Below are 19,038 nucleotides of genomic sequence, written 5' to 3'. Positions count from 1 at the left end.
AACATTACCACGTGCTAACCATGCATTCGAAGCTGAAGCGCCCATAACATGGCGATGCGCGAAGGTGTTCAAAATTCGGCATAACACCAGCGCGCTCTGTGAGTCTAGATAAGTAATATTGTCTTTGGAGCCTTCATCTGTATCCTTACAAATTTACTGTTGTGCAGGTGTTAAAGCGTCCAGAAGAACCTTCGCTTGTGGAGTTGTGCTGGTTGTTTCTGAGTGAAGTGGAGTCAGGATATTTGGAACCTCAGTTTTTCATTTCTTCAGATGAGGCCATTTCCAGCATCTTTTTGTGATGTTCATTTACAAGAGTCAGTCCTATTGTAAATATTTTCCGGGCCTGTTTTACTCTGCCCACCCGGTACTTCACATCACAGCCTGCACGGTTGCTAGGTAACATCGCGTCACGCATTTTGTATTGTTAATTTCGTGACGGAAAATTTCAGATGATCCCTAGCCATAAAACATATTTATGTCAAAAATATTATTTTCTTTGAAATGATATAATCTTATTATAGTATACCTACAGCAAAGCGTTCATCAGTGATTCACTGCAGAAAAAGTAACAAGGTTAAAAAAAAAAAAGAATACGGAGGTTCTGGTCATATTGTATTAACCGCATTTTAAATTGTTCCTTCTCGTATATTTCAAAAGGACTGCTATGACCTCGCATCATACGACCTGCAGGAGGCCATCGGATTACCAACAGTTCTCCCTGGTGCCGTCACAGCATACGTAGCAATACATAGCCACTGACAGTGATTTGATTCGATCCGATACCCGAGGCTTTTGTAATCACAGGTGGACATAAACCATGGAGGTAGTTTTTAAGGAGAACCCATTTTCTCTTTCATATACTTACGATCGATATTAAAGGAAGACCTCTGTGGTGTAGTGGTTAGTGTGATTAGCTGCCACCCCCCCCCCGGAGGCCCGGGATCGATTCCCGGCTCTGCCACGAAAGTTGAAAAGCGGTACAACGACTGGAACGGGTCCACTCAGTCTCGAGACGACAAATCAATAGAAGGGGTTCGATTCCCACCTCAGTCATCCTCAAAGTGGTTTCCGTGGTTTCCCACTTCTTATCCATGCAAATGCCGGGATGGTACCAAACTTAAAGCCTCGGTCTATTCCTTCCCTTTCCCTTGCCTATCCCTTCCAATATTTCCACCCCCACACGGATCCTGTTCCGCATGGCAGGTGAGGCCAACTGGGCGAGGTACCGGTCCTCCATCCCGGTTATATCCCTGACCAAATTTATCATGTCCAGGTCATTTCACTTGAGGTGGTAGAGGTGAGATCCATCGCTGAGTCCGGGGGAAAAAACCAACCCTGGACGATAAACGAATTAAATAATAATAATTTAAGGAAGACTTTCTACTCTTAACTTTACACGCTTTATTTTTTAAATCATAATTTTCTCAAGGTTTGTAATATTGCATGAAAGAAATTTACAACTTTGGTTCGAAATGTTACTATCTGTCCATTTGCGATTAATGTACAAGTTTCTGATTAGTCCGCAAGGACTATACTATATGGTTAAGGCTCACCGAGGAAATATTGTCTGCGCACCTTTTCTGGATAGATTTACACTCTAGTGCTGAATTGGTCGACCTCGGCAATCTTCGAGATTCGTACTGGCAACCTTTGAAACACAAACTATGAATCGCTTATGCATCGCTGTACGACATCTGGCGTACACTTTACGTACTAGCACTGTTGTTATTTACACAGCAAAGCCAAACTATAGAATTCACTCTAGGAATAAGATTCGCATCGAGAAATGTTATATAATGTTGTATAACGTGTGTGACACAGTTGTTGGCTTAAGATAACAAAGGTTTAGCAAAATTCATATCGATCGATCATATTATCGATTCAATTCAGATTTCATTTCCATTCAGTTGGCAGTACTACCTGGAACCGGAATTGCTCCCTCCTTACTCCTCAAACCCGTACACAAATCTATCGATAAAAAGTGCGCAGATAATACTCACAACGTCATTTACGCTGTCTGCTAATGCGCAATGTACAAATAACTGTATGTAAAACACACATTTTAAAACGTTCACTTAGAAAGCGAACACCTATGATGGTTTGTATATAAAGAATACAAATTTTCAACGCCAAATTTCAGATAAAGAAAAAATGATGACAACTTGCTCTGTTTCTATCCACTGAGACATACTTACCGCAACATAGTAGTAAGGACCATTCGAAAAAAAGAAAAGAAAAGAAAAGAAATGCCATTCTTTAATTCCCACCAATTCCTTGATGTCGCTGACATTTGCAATGAAAAATCGAAGTATTTCTGTGTTGGAATAAAAACGGAAATTATTTCAGCCATTGGAATACAGATAATTCAGGGGGTTTAACAAGTTAACTGAACTGTGAGACTGAATTGCCAATAGAAAAGGTATATGATTTTTCATTAGTTTCTCGTATACTTGGGTACTTTTATTTCAGTGCTTCTTATGTAAATATTCAAAAAATGACTTGCGATGTAATGTGATCTTATTAGTTCGTATTAAGATTATTGGTAGCCATTACGGCAAAGCTAATGACAAGATAATAATGTATGATTAAGGTTTACAGAGGAAATACTCAGAATGTAATGTGCATTGTACAGATGACTTCTAAGAATCGGAAGGGATACTTTCAGAGCCACTGCAAGTGTGCGTGTGTCCAACTCCTGTCCCGTTTCTTTACGCCGTCGGGTGTGAAATGAGATGAATCTTCGCAGCGAGCTTTTAGAATCGGAAGCATCAACCTCATCAGAGGATTAAATGAGAGGTGGTGGTGGTGATTATTGTTTTAAGAGGAAGTACAACTAAGGCAACCATCCTCTATATAACACTAATCAGAGTGAAAAAATGGATGGGATCCGACACTTCGAAAAATGAAGACATCGGCCAAAGGAAGACAAGGGCCACGAAGGGCGTGAAAATGAAAGACTCCCTAGCCCTCGCAAACCCAATAGCGTCGGGGTCGGAAAAGAGCAAGAGTTGACCAAGAGAGGTCGGATAGGACAGATTAAAGTGTGGAGCCTGGCACAAGTAAGTGGAAGCAATGCCAGCACTCAGCTAAGGGCCCCGTGGTCGCCAACCCATGCTCCAAAGTTCAGAGCCCCTGGGTCCCTTTTAGTCGCCTCTTACGACAGGCAGGGGATACCGTGGGTGTTATTCTACCGCCCCCACCCACAGGGGCATGACGTGATATATGATAGTAGGAAGGGAGGGGGTGAAACCCGGTGCCGGCACATAGCCTACTCCTGTCGAATAGCACCAAGGCATCTGCTCAAGCCTTAAGGTCCCCATCCGATGCATGAATCTCTATCAAGAGCGTCATTTGCCCTCACTCCATATAAACACTGCAGTCTGATGCTTGTTGTTTAAAGGGGCCTAACATCGAGGTCATCGGCCCCAAACACTGCAATCTAGTGATTAGAAATTTTATACCACCGCCTCTCCTACCCTGCCACCCAACATCCTGAGGGTGATATTTTTCCACAAACGGGACTCGAGCCGGTTAACCACGGTGTCGGACCACGCCTAAACGATCATCGCTATCAGGCTGGCTGGAGTTACAACAAGTGTATTTTCTTTTATTGCCCCCACTTTTTCTTATTCCACCGCTTTCCCACAGTCTAGTGGGGTGACGGGTGCGAACTGTGTCACGCATGTGGACTTGGCCCAGTTTTTACGGTGAGATGCCCTTCCTGACGCAATCCCTATGTAGAGGTACTGTATGTAATCACTGTTGCGTGTTTCTGTGGTGATTAGTAGTGTGTGAGAAGTGTGCTGGGACAAACACAAACAGAGACGTGGTTAAAATGCCCGACCCAACCGGGAATCGAACAGGGACTCTCCGAACCGTACATCTCGACGCTGACCATTCAGCCGGACTTCCATTACCCCTTGTTTCCGAACAAGTTGGCAGTGCGGTTAGGGTCGCGCAGCTGTGAGCTGGCATTCGGGTGATACTGGGTTCGAACCCCACTGTCGGCAGCCCTGAAGATGGGGACTGTACCTTCATTAAGGCCATGGCACTTGCTTTCCAGTCCTACCCCTTTCCTGTCTCATCGTCACCATAAGACCTACCTGTGTCGATGCAACGTAAAACAACTTGAGGTCTAACGCTGTTTCTACAACTTGGTGACCAATCTCTTGTTAACTATCTTTGAAGTGATGATGTTTATTTGCTTTCCTTCCCTTTGCACGAAACGGAGTAGAGAAAGCAAGCTCAGCTTACGTGCGATAAGTGGGTCAAGTGTGGTCATGAAGGCGTGAGGGACAAACAACAATGTTAGGATACTTCTTACATGTTATACTTCGACTGCTGTTGTGGAATGTTTGTGATATACAAAGGTCATTTCGTGCTGCGTTTGCAGTTGGAACTTCCACCAACCCACTGTATTTTGACAGATGATCTCATTATGATACTCATATGTTTCTTTTCCTCCTGTATAGCCATTCAACCATCGAATTAAAAATTCGCTTGAATTAGTAACTCATAAGAACCATGGAAATGTAATTCATTATACTTCTTCTTCTTCCTGACCATTTCCCGAATATTTTGAAGGTTGGTACTTTGTGGTAATTTAGGTCAGCTTTAAGGTCGGATGCTTTTCCTGATGCCAACTTCATGTGGAAGGATGTATTGGTTACTATGTCCTTCTGTTAGGGTTGGTAATAAAATAATGGCATGTGGCCTTCGAAGAGGTCATCCTGTGGGTCGGGGTGGTAGAATAATATAGTATCCCCTGCCTGTCGTAAGGGGTGTCTAAAAGGGGCCCCAGGGGCTCTTAACTCGGGAGCGTGTGTTGGCAACCACGGGGCCCTTAGATGAGTCCTGGCATTGCGTCCACTAAGTTCACCTCCATTGACCTCCCTTGGTCAACTCTTTTTCTTTTCCGACCCCGACGCTATTAGGTTCCGAGTCCTTCATTTTCACGCCCTTCGAGGACCTTGTCTTTCTTTGGCCAATATCCTCATTTTTCGAAGTGTCTGGCCACTTCAATGCTTTTCCCTGATTGGTGTTAATAAAGGATGGTTACCCAGTTTTTCTTCCTCTTAAAACAGTAATCACCGCCACCACCTCGGAAGAGGCCTGTGAAGGTCTTTCGAGTTGACGCAGTATAGGCGACATGCGCGCCTATGAGGATGGGGCTCTACCTACACAATTTTGTTTTCTAATGCTGAAGACGACACACACATCCAGCCCCCGTGCCATTGGAATTAAACAATGGAAGTTAAAACCTGCCGACCCGGCCAAAAATGGAACCTGGGACCCCCTGGGCCAAAGTCTAGCACGGACTTGATGTTGGTAGTGTTGTGTGTAGATGAGGAGAAGTGTAGTGGGATAAACACAAACACCCAGTCCCTGAACTAAGAGAATAAATCATACGAGTCAAAATCTCCGGAATCGAACTCAGCGCCCTCTGAATCGAAGGCCACTATACTGATCATTCAGACAAGGAGCCAGATGAATTTGTTATTAACGAATGTACTCTCTAAGATACCTTCCAGAGTCCGGCTCCATGGCTAAATAGTTAGTGTGCTGGCCTTTGGTCACAGGGGTCCCGGGTTCGATTCGCGGCTTTCACGGCCGGGTAAGTAAACACTTCGGCAGGTTCTCAGAGTTGCTAGGCCGAATCTGACTTTTAAGGAGACAGACAAATAAACGTTAATTTAAGTTCGACGATGCACAACAACTGGAAGTACGGTATGTTCTATAAGCTGTGGGATGTTCACCATTCACTACATTAAAAGTTAGCTGCCAGTATCCAGTATTCGGGAGATAGTAGGTTCGAACCCCTCTGTCGGCAGCTCTGAAAATGGTTTTCCGTGGTTTCCCATTTTCACACCAGACAAATGCTGGGACTGTACCTTAATTAAGGCCACGGCCTCTTCCTTCCCACTCCTAGCCCTTTCCTGTCCCATCGTCGCCATAAGACCTATCTGTGTCAGTGCGACGTAAAAAAAAAATGAAGTGTCGTATGGCTTTTAGTGCCGGGATATCCCAGGACGGGTTCGGCTCGCCAGGTGCAGGTCTTTCTATTTCACTCCCGTAGGCGACCTGCGCGTCGTGATGAGGATGAAATGATGATGAAGACAACACATACACCCAGCCCCCGTGCCATTGGAATTAACCAATTAAGGTTAAAATCCCCGACCCGGCCGGGAATCGAACCCGGGACCCTCTGAACCGAAGGCCAGTACGCTGACCGTTCAGCCAACGAGTCGGACAGTGCGACGTAAAGCAAGTAGCAAAAAAAAAAAAAAAAAAAAAGAAAGAAGTTAGCTATCTTCAATTTTGTATAGCCTAGCTACAACTATAGCAACACGATAATGATCAATATACATTAATTACAATTCATGGAGAAATGTTCAGATATTCGAAAATTGTACTAAATGAAAATTAAAACCTACAACCTGTTTTCCAGTCTTTGACCGGGTCGGGGATGTAATGAATGAACCATACAGTATACAGGCTATTATTACAATGGGGTCGCCACTCCCAAAGTGATTTATTAACGACTGATAGATACTTTGAAATGATAACGGAGAGTGTTTCTGGAATGAAAGAAGACACGGAAAACTGGAGTACCCGGAGAAAAACCCGTCCCGCCTCCGCTTTGTCCAGCACAAATCTCACATGGAGTGACCGGGATTTGAACCACGGTATCCAGCGGTGAGAGGCCGGCCGACGATCTGCCGTCTGAGCAACGGAGGCTTCGAAAATTGTAGTAAGTATCTGAAATTCTTTTTATAAAATGTACATATTTATTTTGACATAAATATGGCTTATGGCTGTGGGTCATTCGAAAATTTCTGTAACTTAACGCAACAAACTGTGTGACAGAAGTGAAACCATAACAACCATGCAGGCTATGTCTTCTGAACTTAGCAGCGTTAATGGATGGCCATGACCGGGGGATATATTTATGATCATTTGCTTTTTCGCAAAGGGAAAAGTGGTTTCTATTCTTGCTAGTAAATGACATTTTCACTATAAATTATATTTCCTTAAGTATTTTCAAGAAGAAATAGTCGAAATACTTGCTGTGAACAACATATTCTACAATGTCTATCAGAGGGCAGAGAAAGTTCCACCTATTCAATACTATTAACTTGTAAGTGAGAGTGATGTAGTAGTGGAGTGGTAAGTGTGATTAGCTGCCATCTCCGGAGACCTGGGTTCGATTCCCGGCTCTGCCACGAAATTTGAAAAGTGGTACGAGGGCTGTAACGGGGTCCTATCAGCCTCGGGAGGTCAACTGAGTAGAGGTGAGTTTGATTCCCACCTCAGCCATCCTGGAAGTGGTTTTCCGTGGTTTCCCACTTCTCCTCCAGGCAATGCCGGGATGGTACCTAACTTAAGGCCACGGCCGCTTCCTTCCCTCTTCCTTGTCTATCCCTTCCAATCTTCCCATCCCCCGCGAAGGCCCCTGTTCAGCACAGCAGGTGAGGCCGCCTGGGTGAGTCACTGGTCATCCTCCCAAGTTCTATCCCCCCGACCCGAAGTCTGAAGCTCCAGGACACTGCCCTTGAGGCGGTCGAAGTGGGATCCCTCGCCGAGTCCGAGGGAAAAGCCAACCGTAAGCAGATTAAGAAAGAAAGAAAGAAAGAAAGAAAGAAAGAACAAATTGTACACGTTTGCTATTACCATTGGTTGAAACGTTACATAAAGGTTTATATGCACAGAGACAACGACAATTAAATCGTTGTTTTTAAATCATAGTTTCTGCGTCGCCATAGCGACCGGACGTCAGGGATTTGTCCAGAATTGCCTTGTATTATATTATTGTAACTTTTATTCTTATTGTTGCCAATTTATACTTTATTTATATTCAGCAGACTTTTGCTTGCACTCACAAAGCCGCTAAAATAGTAGCCTGTGGACGGGTACCGGTCTAGAGAGCCATAACTTAATGAAGTTATGCTCTGACTAGCATCGTTTACTGATGACTCGGATGTTTGAGAACGTGAGGTCACGGCAGGCCAGTTCAGTGTGTGGCCTGGCGCTAGGCGCTAGTGTTAATTTAAGATAACCTTTGGCTCCTTGTACTTGAGGCCTAGGGTCTCGTAGGTGCCTAATTGTGTGATGAGGGGGTTGCCTATGTTTTCAATTTGCTTTACGTCGATCCGACACAGATAGGTCTTATGGCAATGATGGGATTGGAAAGGGCTAGGAGTTGGAAGGATGCGATCGTGGCCATAATTAGGGTACAGCCCCAGCATTTGCCTGGTGTGAAAATGGAAAACCACGGAAAGCCATTCTTCAGGGCTACGGACAATGGGGTTCGAATCCACTATCACCTGAAGAACGCAAACTGATAGCTATGCGATCCAACCCGCCTATGTTGGGCAACCTGCTAAACTAGTCTGGTAACCATTTTTCTCCGTCTCTTCCTTAGCGTCATAATCTGACATTCGTCGTGGATGCCAGCATCACTTGTGTACCGATCAGCTGTGATAGGCAAAGTGCCCGGATCTGCAGAACTTGCACCTTTTTTTTTACGTCACATCGACAGAGATAGGTCTTGTGGCGACGATGGAATAGGAAAGGGCTAGGTGTGGGAAGGAAGCGGCCGTGGCCTTAATTAAGGTACAACCCCAGCATTTTCCTGGTGTGAAAATGGGAAACCATCTTCAGTGCTGCCGACAGTGGGATTCGAACCCACTATCTCCCGGATGCATGCTCACAGCTGCGCACCCCTAATAGCACGGTGCACCTCATTTAGGTGACTGTCGGCAGCGATGTGCCATACAGGACAGCCATAATCGAGGAACGGCCAGATTATAGTGGTAAACAAAACGAGTTTGTTTTCTGTAAAAAGGCTATTGTTAGCGTTAGCGTTCAATTGGGGAAATAACCGTAATTCCATTCCATGGGCTATAGTCGAAATTTGGGTAGTAAGCTGAAGAAACGTCAGTAGTCGGGCCAAGGTGATACCCACGTACTTGGAACTCAGAGACCATCAAATGACTTCTCCAAAAACTTCAGGCCACCTTGACTACCCCCTGTCGGGGGGGGGGGCGTAGAATAACAAACAAGGTACCCCCTGTCTGTCGTAAGAGGCGACTAAAAGGTGCTCCAGGGGCTCTTAACCTTGGAGCGTGGGATGGACACCACGGGGGCCTCAGCTGGATTCTTGCATTGCTTCCACTTACTTGTGCCAGGCTCCTCACTTTCAGCCTCCCTTCGTCAACTCTTGTTCCTTTTCGATCCCGACGCTATTCGAGCACTCGAGGTAGGGAGTCTTTCACCTTCACGCCCTTCATGGCGCTTGTCTTTCTTTTCTTTGGCCGATACCTTCATTTTTCGAAGTGTCGGATCCGTTCTATTTTTCCCCTTTGATTACCGTAGTTTTATATAGAGGATGCTAGTCTAATTGTACTTCCTCTTAAAACAATAATCACCGCCACCACCACCTTGACTTTAGAGAAGTAGCCGGCAGACGTGCTTCTGGGTGCAGATGTTTCATTTAGAGCAGTACGACAGTGGTGTTCAGATGCTGGGAAACTGGCAGCGAGCACAGGTGTGTGTGACGTCACAGCCCGCTGTGCTCTCATGCACTGTGTAACTGTAGGTTGCATTCGTATTTAGTCTCAGTTGATGGCCAGAGAGAAGAAGTTACCTTCTAGTTGGCCCGCCCCTCCCCTTTGGGGAGGGGAATAAAAACCTTTCCTAGGTCCTAGGTCACAGTTGGCATAATGGAGGTTACTGCGGAAGGTTCAGAACGAAGGCTTCCGACTTAGTTGTCGTTTCGACATGAATATGAAGTATTGAACTTATTTTTGTATACTCAAGGGCTGGCAAAATGTTTAATGTGTCATAAAACGATGAACCAATTGAAGAAATTCAATCTAAGACGACATTTTACCGTTTATCATAGTAAGGGTCCGCCTCTGTGGTGTAGTGGTTAGCGTGATTAGCTGCCACCCCCGGAGGTCCGGGTTCGATTCCCGGCTCTGCCACGAAATTTGAAAAGTGGTACGAGGGCTGGAGCGGGGTCCACTCAGCCTCGGGAGGTCAACTGAGTAGAGGTGGGTTCGATTCCCACCTCAGCCATCCTGGAAGTGGTTTTCCGTGGTTTCCCACTTCTCCTCCAGGCGAATGCCGGGATGGTACCTAACTTAAGGCCACGGCCGCTTCCTTCCCTCCTCCTTGCCTATCCCTTCCAATGTTCCCATCCCTCCACAAGGCCCCTGTTCAGCTTAGCAGGTGAGGCCGCCTGGGCGAGGTACTGGTCATTCTCCCCAGTTGTATCCCCCGACCATAAGTCTGAAGCTCCAGGACACTGCCCTTGAGGCGGTAGAGGTAGGATCCCTCGCCGAGTCCGAGGGAAAAGCCGAACCTGGAGGGTAAACAGATGATGATGATGATGATGATCATAGTAAGGATTACGATCAATATGAAGATGAAGATCGTATAGTTCTAATAAAGCGACTAACGGAGGAAATGAGCAACCAAGAGGTAGGTATTATATTCACATATTTCAGAGTTCCTGATTAATTTATCCCTAATCATATTAGCCTATTAAATATGGCTCAAAACTGAATAAACACTAATTACAACGATGTCATTCTGTTACGCATTATCAGAACGTAGCTTCCTCTGTGGATCAGTGGTAGAGTGTCGGCCTCCGGATCCCAAGATAGCGGGTTCAAACCCGGCAGAGGTAGTTGGATTTTTGAAGGGCGGAAAAAAGTCCATTCGACACTCCATTTCCTACGATGTCGGTATGTAAAAGATCTCTGGTGACACATTTGGTGTTTACCCGACAAAATTTATTAAAATCCCAGCCATAGACGCCCGAGAGAGTTTCGGTTTACTCGGTCTGCCCTCTAGTGGGCCTAGAGTGAAACGGAACGTCGAAATTGACCAGCAGACAGCCAGATGGCGTCAGATTGAATTATTAGAAGTAAGGGTAAGTTCAGTTTACGTCACGCTGTTTACTTTCAAGACAATGAAGTTGTAAATATAAACAATGAGCCAGTCGTCCACCTCTCCTGCAGAATTTCTCTTGAAGTTGCATAACGATTACGAATTTCATAAGATGGAGATTTGATCAAAGATTGTTTAAAAATAGGGGTGGAAGAATTTAGTAAAAAATCTTTTTTTAAATTTTTGTTTTTCTATTTGCTTTACGTCGCACGATGTGATAGGAAAAGCTTAGGAATAGGAAGGAAGCGGCCGTAGCCTTAATTAAGGTACAGAACCAGCATTTGTCTGGTGTAAAAATGGGAAACCACAGAAAACCATCTTCAGGGCTGCCGACAGTGGGGTTCGGACCCACTATCTCCCGGATGCAAGCTCACAGCTGCGCGCCCCTAACCGCACGGCCAACTCGCCCGGTAGTCAAAATCTTATAAAACAATATGAATCAGTAAACCTATCACGATGGCCTGTAGAGCGAGGAAGTACGGGTTGTTATTGCTGGCGCACTGGCAAGCGGCTGGTCGCGGGCGAGCCGAGCCTGCACATGCCCGAGGTACGATCAGACGTGTTTCTGTGTTCTATCACAACTTCATACTGCTCATTTTACTAACTTTCTTTCGTCATACACATTAATTAATGAATAAGAGCTTTATACTGAGTTGTCGCAGTTCATTGCCTCAGCTTGTTTTAATCTTCTTTTTCTATTAAATCATTCCTGCTTTAGTTATGTCCATATGGTCCTGTGACATATCATTTTGAAGTATGTACTACATAATCTGACAAGTTATGTGCTAATTTATAAGGCGAGGAACTTTAGAAAATTTGGAGCTTTTTTAATCGTTAGAACGAGCAAAGCCGGGCCAAGCAGCAAGTATATTATACAGACTTATGCCCCGTAAGTCTGGCTCCATGGTTAAATGGTTAACGTGCTGGCCTTTGGTCACAGGGGTCCCGGATTCTATTCCCGGCAAGGTCGGAAATTTTAATCATAATTGGTTAATTTCGCTGACACGGGTGCTGGGTGTAAGTTATGTATCATCATCATTTCATCCTCATCACGACGCGCAGGTCGCGTACGGGCGTCAAATAAAAAATAGACCTTCACCTGGCAAGCCGAACGTGTGCTCGGACACTCCCGGCACTAAAAGCCATACGCCATTTTTGTTTCATGACCCGTAAATTTAAATATTAAGTTTCGTGCACTTTCTAATGTTCATTTAGGTTATTTAATTTAATCCGGATCTTCTTAAATTCGATCAACTTATTAATTTACTAACGAGGTTCTCCCGTATTTTAGTCAGAATCTACTCTATCAGAAACATTGCAATGGAATAACAATATTAAATTAATATTTAAAGTACAATTGAAACTTTTCTGAATAAAGATAAGCCAAACATCATTTCAGTCCTATTCTGAATATCTTATTGCTGGCGATACCTAGTAAATACAGAGCACTGTGACTTGCGGTATGTTGTTACTTTCATTGTCCTGTCTCAGTCTCCTCTTCGGATTTGGCAATATGGAAGTGACTAAAGCAAGCCGTGTAAGGGTAGCATGCCTGCCTCTTACCCGGAGGCCCCGGCTTCGATTCTCGGCCAGGTCAGGGACTTTTACCTGCTTCTGAGGGCTGGTTCGAGGACCGCTCGGCCTACATGATTGCAATTGAGAATCTATCTGATTGTGGGATTGCGGACCCGGTTCAGAAAGCCAAAAATAACAGCCGACAGGATTCGACGTGTGGACCACAAGATACCTTGTAATCTGCAGGCCTTTGGGCTGAGCAATGTTCAATCAATCAATCAATACTGATCTGCATTTAGGGCAGTCGTCCGCCTCTGTGGAGTAGTGGTTAGTGTGATTAGCTGCCACCCCCGGAGGCCCGGGTTTGATTTCCGGCTCTGCCACGAAATTTGAAAAGTGGTATGAGGGCTGGAACGGGGTCCACTCAGCCTCGGGAGGTCAACTGAGTAGAGGTGGGTTCGATTCCCACCTCAGCCATCCTGGAAGTGGTTTTCCGTGGTTTCCCACTTCTCCTCCAGGCGAATGCCGGGATGGCACCTAACATAAGGCCACGGCCGCTTCCTTCTCTCTTCCTTGCCTATCCCTTCCAATCTTCCCATCCCTCCACAAGGCCCCTGTTTAGCATAGCAGGTGGGGCCGCCTGGGCGAGGTACTGGCCATTCTCCCCAGTTGTATCCCCGACCAAGATTCTGAAGCTCCAGGACACTGCCCTTGAGGCGGTAGAGGTGGGATCCCTCGCTGTGTCCGAGGGAAAAGCCGACCCTGGAGGGTAAACAGATGATGATGATGATGATGATTTAGGGCAGTTGCCCAGGTGGCAGATTCCCTATCTGTTGTTTTCCTAGCCTTTTCTGAAATGATTTCAAAGAAATTGGAAATTTATTGAACATTTCCCTTGGTAAGTTATTCCAATCCCTAACTCCCCTTCCTAAAAATTAACATTTGCCCCAATTTGTCCTCATGAATTCCAACTTTATTTTCATATTGTGATCTTTCCTACTTTTAAAGACACCACTCAAACTTATTCGTCTACTAATGTCATTCCACGCCATCTCTCCACTGACAGCTCGGAACATACCACTTAGTCGAGCAGCTCGTCCTCTTTCTCCCAGTTCTTCCCAGCCCAAACTTTGCAACATTTTTGTAACGCTACTCTTTTGTCGGAAATCACCCAGAACAAATCGAGCTGTTTTATTTGGATTTTTCCAGTTCTTGAATCAAGTAATCCTGGTGAGAGTCCCATACACTGGAACCATACTCTAGTTGGGGTCTTACCAGAGACGTATATGCCCTCTCCTTTACATCCTTACTAAACCCCTAAACACCCTCATAATCATGTGAAGAGATCTGTATCCTTTATTTACAATCCCATTTATGTGATTACCCCAATGAAGATCTTTACTTACATTAACACCTAGATACTTACGATGATCCCCAAAGGGAACTTTCACCCCATAAACGCAGTAATTAAAACTGAGAGGATTTTTCCTATTTGTGAAACAACCTGACTTTTAACCCCGTTTATTAATATACCATTGCCTGTTGTCCATCTCCATGATTATCGAGTTCATTTTGCAGTTGCTCACAATCTTGTAACTTATTTATTACTCTATACAGAATAACATCATCCGCAAAAAGCCTCACCTCTGATTCCACTTCTTTACTTTTATCATTTATATATACAAGAAAACATAAAGGTCCAATAATACTGCCTTGAGGAATTCCCCTTTTAATTATTATAGGGTCAGATAAAGCTTCGCCTACGTTCGCTTGGTAGGCCATGGCTCTTACGGGCTGTTGCGCCAAGGGAAAGCCATTCCTTTTACAGCTAATCCCTACTATGAATAGTGTAAAAATGTCGCTGATAGAGTTGGTAGGACCGTGCGTTTCTGTAGGCTTGTCAGACTGAAATGTACTACCAACTTTGGCTTGGTAAGGAAAGCAACGGGAAATGACCTTACTACTTCTCGTATCCCTTGCATGCTTCTTCAGTGATACCTAGGTCAACTATGACAGCTAATGGCGGAGTTGTTGAGGATCCAATCTGCCTTTAGGCTGAGTACCCAACATGCATACAATGCAGCCCAGTTTGTAAATTATATCATGCATCTTAGTTATGGACTGTTAAGGCTTTCAGTCTGCAAGCCTCTGTGATTTAACTACATGCCTCCTAATTCTCTGTTGGCAACTAGTTCTGCGGCCCCTTATCTCTAAAAAATTAAAAACTGAGTCTAAACATAGTCACGTAGTTCTTCCTCTACTTCTCTTACTCTCCATGACCAGGTCCATTATTCCACTGTATAACCTCTGATTTGCCTCTCATATCCTCACCACCGAAGCCGGTTTATACGTACAATTTCATCCATTAGATTAAATCCTAACTTAGGCTTTACCTACTCATTCCGAGTACCTCCTGCCGTGGTCGCATCTATTTGTTCCAGCAATCATTGTGGCATCTCTCATGTCTGTTGCTTCTAATTTATGGATGCCATACTCTGAGTCCACTCAGCTTTCACTCCCGTACAGCAAAGTTTTCAGATGTAAAGAGAGTTTTGTCCGAGAGGAGCTGACTTCTTCTTACAGAATACCCTTGATCGCACCTACAATATTACAATCCTGGGAGAATACACATACGAAATCATTGAAGTGAGACAGAATCGATTCTATCAGAAACATTGCAATGGCATAAAAAATATTAAATTAATTTTAAAGTACAATTGAAACTTTTCTAAATAGAAGGATAAACAGAACATCATTTAAATCCTATGCTGAATATCTTATTGCTGGCGATACCTAGTAATTACAGAGCACTGTGACTTCCGGCAGTATGGGCTAGAGTTCCAGTTTAGTATTCCCGACGTGACCTTTAATCCTCTAAGATTTCTTCCCATATAAGATATTATTTTCATATCATACTCACTGCCACCCCCTTCCCCCCAAAAGCATTTTTTTTTTCAAGCTCCAAGACATTAGATTACAGGCTTCCAGTGCAGTCTGCTACAATCTATATAAAATAAGAGTTTTGTCTGCACATTGCTCAAAATGTTAAAAATGGTATCTCAGTATCGGCCGTTTTCTCAGTAACAAGAAAAAGAACGGTTTAATGTTCTGTCTTTCTCTCTATGAACTGTATGTAGACTATGTGTGTACGTACGGGTATCACGAGAAAATGACTGAAGATAATTTAATGGAAATTGGTACATAAAGTTGGGGAATGAGGCTCTACAATCTAGGCAATAAATAACTTTATTCATGCTGAGTGAAATGGTAGTTTACTGGAAGGCCTAAAATATAATTCTCAAATATTTATGTTATGAGTGGTCCTATCAGTAAATACTATACAACTAAAGTTATATAAAATTAAATTTCCGATCATTTATGTCTGATACATTTTTACTGAACCTGCTATGATAATAAATATATTCATGAATTTCGATTTTTTTGAAGTCCATATCAACACCGAACCACGAGAAAGTGGGTGGACAGAACTTAATGAAAATCGGTACATAAAGTCCGGGAATAAGGCAGTACAGTCTAGGCTATAAATAATTTTATTCATGCTGGATGAAATGGTAGTTTAGGGGAAGGCGCCTAAAATTTTATTTTTAAATACCTATGCTATTGGTCTTATCGAAAAGTACCACATAAAACAATTTATAGAGAATACACTTTCACATCATTTATATCATATGCTGTTTTACCGTATTGATTATGATAATAGAACTGATGAATTTATACTTTTGTTGCTTTGTCCATATCAACGCCGAGCATTGGTAACATGGAAATACTGTTCAATTGAGTTAACTGGCGATGGTTTTTGTCGTGATTGTCTTAAGGTGTAAAACTGTGTGGTCATCAGTCTATACCGACAAGGAAAATTGTGAAGAAGATTATAAAAATAAAAAATAAAAAAAGCCTTAAGGGAACGATCGTTTGAAGCATAGAACAAGAGAGAGAGATATGAATTAAGGAGGACTCCATTTACATTAGATGCGCCAATAATAATAATAATTTCGTGTGGCTATTTCTAGTCCGGTGCAGCCCTTGCTTGGCAGACCCTCCAATGAGGGTGGGCGGCATCTGCCATGTGTAGGTAACTGCGTGTTATTGTGGTGGAGGATAGTGTTGTGTGTGAGTTGCAGGGATGCTGGGGACAGCACAAACACCCAGCCCCCGAGCCACTGGAATTAACCAATTAAGGTTAAAATCCCCGATCCGGCCGGGAATCGAACCCGGGACCCTCTGAACCGAAGGCCAGTACGCTGACCATTCAGCCAACGAGTCGGACATTAGATGCGCTAATATCACAGAGTTGTAAGAAAATTAAATGTGAAGGCCTACAATATCGAAAGCTCATAAAACTGATCAACAATAACATTACATAGACCATTGTTGTGATGTGATTTTGTCTCTTCTGCTGCCACTCATCTCCGATAGATGAGATAACTCTGCTCATATTATATGATTGCCCCACCAACGACGAGCACTACAGTTACTTGTAAAATAAATCCCGAACTTTACGAGATAAACAAACACACACATTTCAATTTTATCGGTGGTCTTTAAGATTTTTAAACACCATATAAACGGCTCTTAGTCGAAGAAAATGATCAATGTCATAATGCACAGATAAAAATTAAATTTTATCTGTACAGATTCCAGATTTTCCAGATTTCAAAGGATAGTACTTGGTAACGTTACGACGTTCACCATGTGTGAGAAATTGCCGACTTTAAGCAGTAGCATAATGTGTGCGACAGTGTCACAGAGTACGTACCCACAGTCGGTGCCAGGCGCGCTTCTCCGAACACAGCACAACGCTAGACACTCTCACTGACCAAGAGAACCGCGCTTCACTAACTGCGGCGGGCCACCGGCGAAAGGTAGGCGGTCCGCAATGATCCCCTCCCCATCCTATCCTACGGGCCGGAACACGTAATAACTTCCTAGGATTACGTAGCGCTTTCACTGCGCCATGTAACCCCCCATACAGTTACTCATGATATTTGCACCTGCCGTCGAGGAAAGATGTGATCTACTGTGCTCAGAATATCTCTGTCGGCCTTTCACTGCTGTCTCCCGGCTTCGAACCTCGCTTGATACGTGCGGCAGGGATGGAGAACCTATTGCCAGTCGGTGACACGCGATCTGTCGCACGTCAGACAACATACATGTAACATGTAATAGATAGCTTGAAAATCTAGCAACATAGCATATTTTAACACGTTCCCTGCGGCAGTGAATATTGATAACTTAATTTTTCGTCGTATCGGCCCAATAACCTTTAGTTATTGTCGGTTCGGGTCACCGGTGACCTGACGAATTTGCCTTAGGTTACGACTCCCTATTATGAAATCCAAAACAATGCTGAAGCACCTGTCGTGTACGTTAATGTTGAAGAGACATTCCGGTGTATTTACCTTTGCGACATGTTTTCTTTTTTTGCTAGTGGCTTCACGTCGCACCGACACAGATAGGTCTTATGGCGAGGATGGGATAGGAAAGGCCTTGGAGTTGGAAGGAAGTGGCCGTGGCCTTAATTAAGATACAGCCGCAGCATTTGCCTGGTGTGGAAATGGGAAACCACGGAAAACCATCTTCAGGGCTGCCGACAGTGGAATTCGAACCCACTATCTCCCAGTTGCAACCTCACAGCCACGCGCCCCTAACCGCATGGCCAGCTCGCCCAGTACTTTTGCGACAGTTTTCCGATTCAACAAGTGCGTGACCCAGAACTGACCCCAGAAGTAAATGTTACCTTCTCGTTTACTGATTTGTTTTTACGATAATATGATAGGCGTATGTTGATTATTTTCATATTATGCTTAGTAACAAAATAATATCACAAAATATGAGGTTATACGTTGAGTCATCGTCAGATACTGAAGAGATCACTTTCCTCCAATTCGTCCGGGATTAAGTGCCGTCCTAAACTTCTTTTTTTTTTTTTTTTTTTTTTCGTGCCACCGGTGTGTCAGACTGTGAAGGCTTCATGCCTAAAAAAGACGTGGACTTGCTTGTAAATATTATCTACGGAATCAGTCAACAATGATGTGCATTTAGGGCAGTCGTTGAGGTGGAAGATTCCCTATCTGTTGTTTTCCTAGCCTTTTCTTAAATGATTGCAAATAAATTGGAAATTTATTGAACATCTTCCTTGGTAAGTTATCCCAATCCCTAACTCCCTTATCAATATCAATCAATCATATTAATAACTATACTACTCCCATAAATGAAAATCTGAAAATTTATATCCGCTTTCATGAGAGCAGTGTAGAAACGAATAAGTTACACGAGATGTCAGAAGGGTGGTACTCCTTGTATTAAACAACAATCTGCCATCTGAAGGTAGCAACATTGTAGGCTTCGTTCATCGTAACCGCGCAAGCGATTCCCGCGTAAAATTATAGGTTAGACAACGATCCGAACACAGAGTGACCCGAAGCGATATGAATAATAATAAAAAAAAAGGGTCACCAGTGGACCGATCGAAACTATCAGTATGCCTCGATCATTTACTTCAATAGGAACACTATGTTCCCATTAGTTATCGGAAATTTGTAACTA

At 43.8% G+C, this 19,038-nt stretch overlaps 1 protein-coding gene across 1 annotated transcript in view; it reads right to left on the bottom strand.

Moving 5' to 3' along the window:
* LOC136877238 (ABC transporter G family member 23) overlaps window positions 1-17,373 on the bottom strand; it is a 333,038-nt gene extending 315,665 nt beyond the window's left edge. Inside the window, exon 1 of the mRNA XM_067151098.2 lies at window positions 17,249-17,373. The gene's annotated coding sequence lies outside the window, so the exon portion shown is untranslated. The remainder of the gene's footprint in view (window positions 1-17,248) is intronic.
* Between the last annotated feature and the right edge of the window lie 1,665 nt (window positions 17,374-19,038).

The sequence above is a fragment of the Anabrus simplex genome, chromosome 7, assembly GCF_040414725.1.
Source record: "Anabrus simplex isolate iqAnaSimp1 chromosome 7, ASM4041472v1, whole genome shotgun sequence".
In the NCBI taxonomy this organism is placed as follows: Eukaryota; Metazoa; Arthropoda; class Insecta; order Orthoptera; family Tettigoniidae; genus Anabrus; species Anabrus simplex.
This window is presented reverse-complemented; position numbering and strand designations above follow the sequence as displayed.